The sequence below is a fragment of the Silurus aristotelis genome, assembly GCF_946808225.1.
Source record: "Silurus aristotelis genome assembly, chromosome: 1".
In the NCBI taxonomy this organism is placed as follows: Eukaryota; Metazoa; Chordata; class Actinopteri; order Siluriformes; family Siluridae; genus Silurus; species Silurus aristotelis.
In genome coordinates, this window is record NC_139574.1 from 19,759,532 (window position 1) to 19,765,783 (window position 6,252).

Sequence of the window (6,252 nt, forward strand, 5' to 3'; positions counted from 1 at the left end):
TCAAGTGAAATAAGTAAAATATAATGTTTTTGACAGATTGTTTGATTTGTTGTGTTGAAAAGTGATTTTATATTTGTATAGATGGGTATCTATCTATCTGTCTGTCTGTCTGTCTGTCTGTCTATCTGTCTGTCTGTCTGTCTGTCTGTCTGTCTGTCTGTCTGTCTGTCTGTCTGTCTGTCTGTCTGTCTGTCTGTCTGTCTGTCTATCTATCTATCTATCTATCTATCTATCTATCTATCTATCTATCTATCTATCTATCTATCTATCTATCTATCTATCTATGATCAAAATAGGATCATTAGAAAGATTTCTCTGCTCAGGGAAAAAGTTTACATGTTGATTGTCTGCCTGCACAATTAAATTACAGATCCGGTCTGTAAAATAAAGCATTCCACAGTTTCAGCCGAAAAGAAATGCCTAAATTGGGTACAGACAAATACCATGATTAGAGTAATAACTATATGTCCAACAACAATTACTACACTGCGGTTTTACTGACTGAAAGTAAGTGTTTCTTAACAAGGCGACTCCTTACTTTTTAAGGTAAAGCACTGTTTCCTTTGTTATCGGAAACGCATTGACTCGTGTGTGTGTGTGTGTGTGTGTGTGTGTGTGTGTGTGTGTGTGTGTGTGTGTGTGTGTGTGTGTGTGTGTGTGTGTGTGTGTGTGTGTGTGTGTGTGTGTGTGTTACCCACTGATTCACCGATGCGGACGCTAAAACACACGGTGGGGGTTGGAAAGCTCTGCATAGCATACATGTTTCTCTCTCTCTCTCTCTCTCTCTCTCTCTCTCTCTCTCTCTCTCTTTTCTTTCACTAACATGAAACACATTTTGCCACCGATAAATGAGTGTTTAAATGTCCGTGGCGTTTTTTAAAATAAAATTTATAAATATATTAAATATATTACTCTCGTAATAGTACCCTAGCCAGTTAATAATAGTGTGAGTAGGATTTACTGATGCACTGCAGTCGACTACATTAATAATATATAGAGACAGCTTGTTTCTGGTATAAAAAACATTATTTATAAACCAATAGGCTTCAGGTTAGTCGTCTTCAATAGCAGAGTCAGATTAAGGCTTGTACTAAAAACGAGGGCATATTTCGTTTTGCTAAATTTCCAACATTGCATTAAAAGAACATGCAAAAAAGTACAAAAATAAATGTCGGCTGAGCTTAAAATTGCCAGAACTTCAGCATGAAAAAAAAAAAAAAACGTAAGCCATTAAACCCTATAATACTTTCCTATCAGACAGTTTCATGTAGAAGCGCTTCAGTAAGGTAAAGAACTCTTACATTACTTAACCTAATTTGTTATTGCTTAACAAATTACTTTATTCATTGTATATTCCCAGTGCAATAAGTAGCACAAATCATAGTACAGAGGATGTATTGATACATTTTTATTCAATAACGGTTTGTGATATTCCCGATGATGTCGAGGGTCTTGTAAGCTTTTGTGTATTTTTCACATCATTTATTGTAATATGAAATAGTTCATTATTCAGGGTGAGCGCCCCCTCGTTACTGTCTTTGGGAACTGCACATAGTGGGGGATGGGAAGGGTTAAATCAGACTGACACCGACCCTTTTTTTTCCGCAGTCAAACTTAAAAAAAGAAGCATAAAAAAAATTATAGTAATTGAGGCTTTGTGCGATCGCATAATGTGTGTTTATATAATAATAGATATAAATAGAGCTACAATTGTTTGATTGTGACCTGATGAATAAACTCGTAACTTATTACGTGGCCTCCCGGAAGAAGAGGTGCTTATACACCGTCTCATTCATTTCTCACAATACTCGTGTTATTATCACTACTATTAACTATTATTACTACTGCTACTATCGCTACTTCTATAAGTGAAAGGAATCACGCAAGACGCGCATTTTCCGAAGCATAGACCTCGTTCACAAGTGATTCAGGTACTTCCTTTATCTCCTATACGGCTGCAGTAATGATGATCTCACAACCACTAGCGCTGATTAAGTGATCAGACTGGACAAAAATGTCCCACATATTGTCCTACCTACAGCCGCATAATCCTACCAAGCTTTTTTTGGGACAGTTAAACTTAGCAGCAATTCTGTCTGGCGGGTTAAACTGAGTCGGGGCTTTTGTCACTTAAATCTGGAAGAATTGCTTTATAGAACTGGCGTGACTTAATTTGTGTGACGTCATACCATAGAGGTTGTGTGGTTCGCATCAGACAAGACGATGATATTTGCTGCTGTAAGAAAAATTACATCAGCTTTGGATTGCCTTTTTTTTTTCCTTAAAGATTATGACATACTAGTGTAATAAAATAAGTATAAAATACTGAACAGATGAATTCAGATACAGTACATATGTATATAATTGAATCATTTAAAGATGAAGAAATTCAGAAAACATGGTGAAAAAACATGGTTCACATGAAATGAGCCAGTCTTTAAATACAATAAGTGGAAAGAGGAAAGGTAAAGAGATATAATGGATGGATGAATGGCTGCATGAAAACTACAACTAAGAACTTTTATTGTTTGTATTGTTTGTATTTTTTTGTATTTTTTTCTATGCATTAAAGAGTGTTTTGTGATACATCTTAAAAAGATGGGGAATATAGTAAACTGGGAGATGTAGAAAGAGAAGTAGGTTAGTACATAAATCTTTTTTTACCTAGCATTCTGTCATATAATTTTAGGACTAGGATTGCTCTAATCTAATTTTATTCTTTGAATAAAAATCTATTAAATAAAGCAACATGCAGTGTAATGTTTATTGTTGGATTTTGAATGTCAGTTTTTGTTCTTGAAAATTTTAGATTTTGTAAAAAACTACTGAAGATTTTCTAAACCTTGTATGTTTTGTTATTGCTATAAGAAATGTATTACAGAATGTCACTTAGGTTTTTATTATGTAGTCAATTTATTTCTTTATGGATGCAATACTAAAATATGTTGTTGGTGAATTTGCTCATTTTATTTCTGCTTGTTATTTATGTACACTTTTTAAGATGAAAAAAACAATTAATTCAGGTTGACATTAAATACATGTTTTTGATTTATCTGAAGTTGGATAGAAATACTTTAAAATGACACTTTATTTATTTAATTTAAATAATTTTGGGATATTTATATTTTTTCATGATTTTAATTGAAAGTGTGCACTTTTTACATTCGAAATATTAATAGTAAAACAAGTTGTACTCCTTACATTTTCATTTAACTATTTAAAGTAATATGTACAACAAATGACCTGTTCATCATTTACACTGTCCTTCTTCTGCTACACCATTTTATTTAATTTATTAAGCAAATAGACTTTAATGGCAAACTTGAGGAGAAATCCTTGCCCTGCCTTAATATGTTTAAACATGTTTAAATACATATATTTTCCTACTTTGTTGGCATGAACTAGATTTAATTTGAAAAAGAATGAATTGCATTAACTAACCTAATTTAGGTTGTTTGGATATTTTTTTTTTTAATTTTGATTCATTATTTTATCTCATTTATACATATTGTAGATATGACAATTCATGAGATGTCTGATATCTGGCAAAACAGCATATTTAAATGAAAAACTCTTCTATAACACTTTGAACATTAATGTAACTAATTATATCAGTTAATTCATGATTAATAATACATTTTAAATGAGTAACTAATCTTTTTTTCAGTAATGCATTTTTTAAGTACATGTTTGTATGGATGCTTCCATGTTTTTTACCTTTTAATAGGAAATTAGCAAACGAAATATATACTATAGCTCTTGTGTATGCAACTACAGACAAAAACATCTACACTCCTGGGCAAAAAGAAAAAAAATGGCCAAAGCCCAAAATATTAAGCTTTAAATATCCAGGAAATCAGCAACAATTAAATAAATACTGTAGACTTTATTTTACTCTATCAAACCTGATTCCATTTATAAACTTGTTCTCAGGCCCTTGATGGGCTGCATCATTTTAATGAATAATCTTTTATGAGAACTAAAACATCCCAGAAGATTATTTTGGAGCATTCTTTGCTCCATGATATGTGTTAAGACCATTAAAAGCTTGATATTTGCCATTTTGGGCTTGGTCCATTTTTTTGTACAAAAACTATTTTAATACAGTCATCAAAAGGAAAGCTCATAAGCTAAGTATTAGTAGTGGAAGGTCCATGATAAGTTGAGTTATAGGTTTGGGGCTAAATAAGTTATGTAAGAAATACTTTGCCATATTATCCATACTTTAAGTTCTAACCCTGGATGGCATAGCATGAGTACTTTACTATTGCCATTTTACTCAGATGTTAATTAATGTATTTTGCTCAGCAAGCTTTTACTGTATGTGAAAGCCTGTTCAGATCCACATCAAATTCAAAAACACCTGTTCTTTGTCACTGATGATGCACAGAATTTCCATTCTGATGCACAACTTGATGTTAGCCAAAGACATTTTCTGATCATTTTTATCTGTTGTTTTTATCCATCATCCATTGTTTTAAAAAAATAAAAACACAACCAGGGTCATACTGAAAAGTCGGAACAGGAAACATTGCCTGGAATTGGAAACATAAGCATCATGGTTGGCAGGTTTCAGTATCATTTATCAATTGACACCTTCAACAAGTAGATTGTTTAGAATTAACATATGAACGAAGCATTTCTACTAAAGCCTACATAATGCAATTCCTAATTTCTTGATGCTTCAGTTAAACTACACTTGTCATTGGTTTTCAGCTAAAAATCATTATCCAAAATCAAAAAGAAAACTAGAAACACATGTTGCAGAACATTATTGAAGGACCACTGTTATGGTATATAAAAAAAAAAAAAAAAAAAAAAAAAAAAAAATATATATATATATATATATATATATATATATATATATATATATATATATATATATATATATATATATATATATTTTTTTTTTTTTACTTAATATAATTCATATTTATTTTTAATATTAATTCTATCTTTTTATATTTACTGTGAAAAACTGTGGTCTTATAAAGTGAGCAGTCCAAATCAATTTGTTATATGATGAATGGATACATAAACTCACTTTTTAATGTACTATTAAATGTGAATTCAGTTAAAATGCCAAATTTAAATTATATCACTTTCTAAAAAATCCCTGAAATGTGTGGGAGTTTGATATAGAATATTTAAAGGCACAATAATATCTGATACATAATAAGCATTAAACATATAGTATTACATTTAGATATCTTATGTAACTTTTTTAAATCTGATATTAATATTCCCTGTATCTTGTTATATATCTTATTATATTTTTTTTATCTAGTTTGTGCAGCTACTATGAACTGGATAAAATTACAGTCCTGCTGTGAATAGCCATTTTTACGGTCTAAAAGATAATCAGTTATTCGTTTACTGAAGCAATGAAAATGCTATAAATTTGATGGATTTATTTGATGAGGACACATGCACTATCATTCTTAAAATGTTCAACCAATTTTACATAATCTGAGGAATGAATTCTGTTCCTTGTAGGTGTTTACCGGCTCATCCAGCAACCATCCAGTGGGTATCAGGTATCAGGGACCCTAAAATCTGTTCAGAAAAGACTGCAGATTCATGCTGTTCTTTCCATTAGCACCAGGCAAAGAATTCTTAGTTGCGCAGGTTTTATCCTGAATACAGCATATATATTTGCATTTTCCTGATCCTTGCTGACAGCATCAGCTCTTAAAATGGCCAATAAAATACAAAATAAAATTAAATTAAATCATTTTGCGTTTTAAAATCACATTCTTCACACTATTGTTTGACCCTGATTTTTGATCTTCACACTGATTTATACCATAGGTAACATATTTAACTTACCTAAAAGGAAGTGTCACCAAAAAAGTAACAACTTAGATCAAATGAATACAAATCGGGTTTTTTTTTAACAAAAAAAGTGGAGCACATACTGTATATGGCAGAGATTTGAAACAATTATTATATTTGTTAAAATAAAAACAATTTTAACACCATCTTGTGTATATTTGCTTTATTTTGTGATTACATTCTATGAAATCCATTTTATAGAGCAAAGCTCATGACGGATAAATGCAAAATAATTGTCTTAAAATGTACGGTATGTGAATGCATGTGAAATAGAAGTTAAGTTGGGAAGAGAGAAGGGTAGAAGTAAAAAAAGAAAGAAAGATGTATTTAAAAAATAAAATAAAGTGTATGCATCATTGAAATCACTCCTGTGTGCGCTTTTGTTTATCTTCATAGCAGAAAAAAAGTTGATCACAC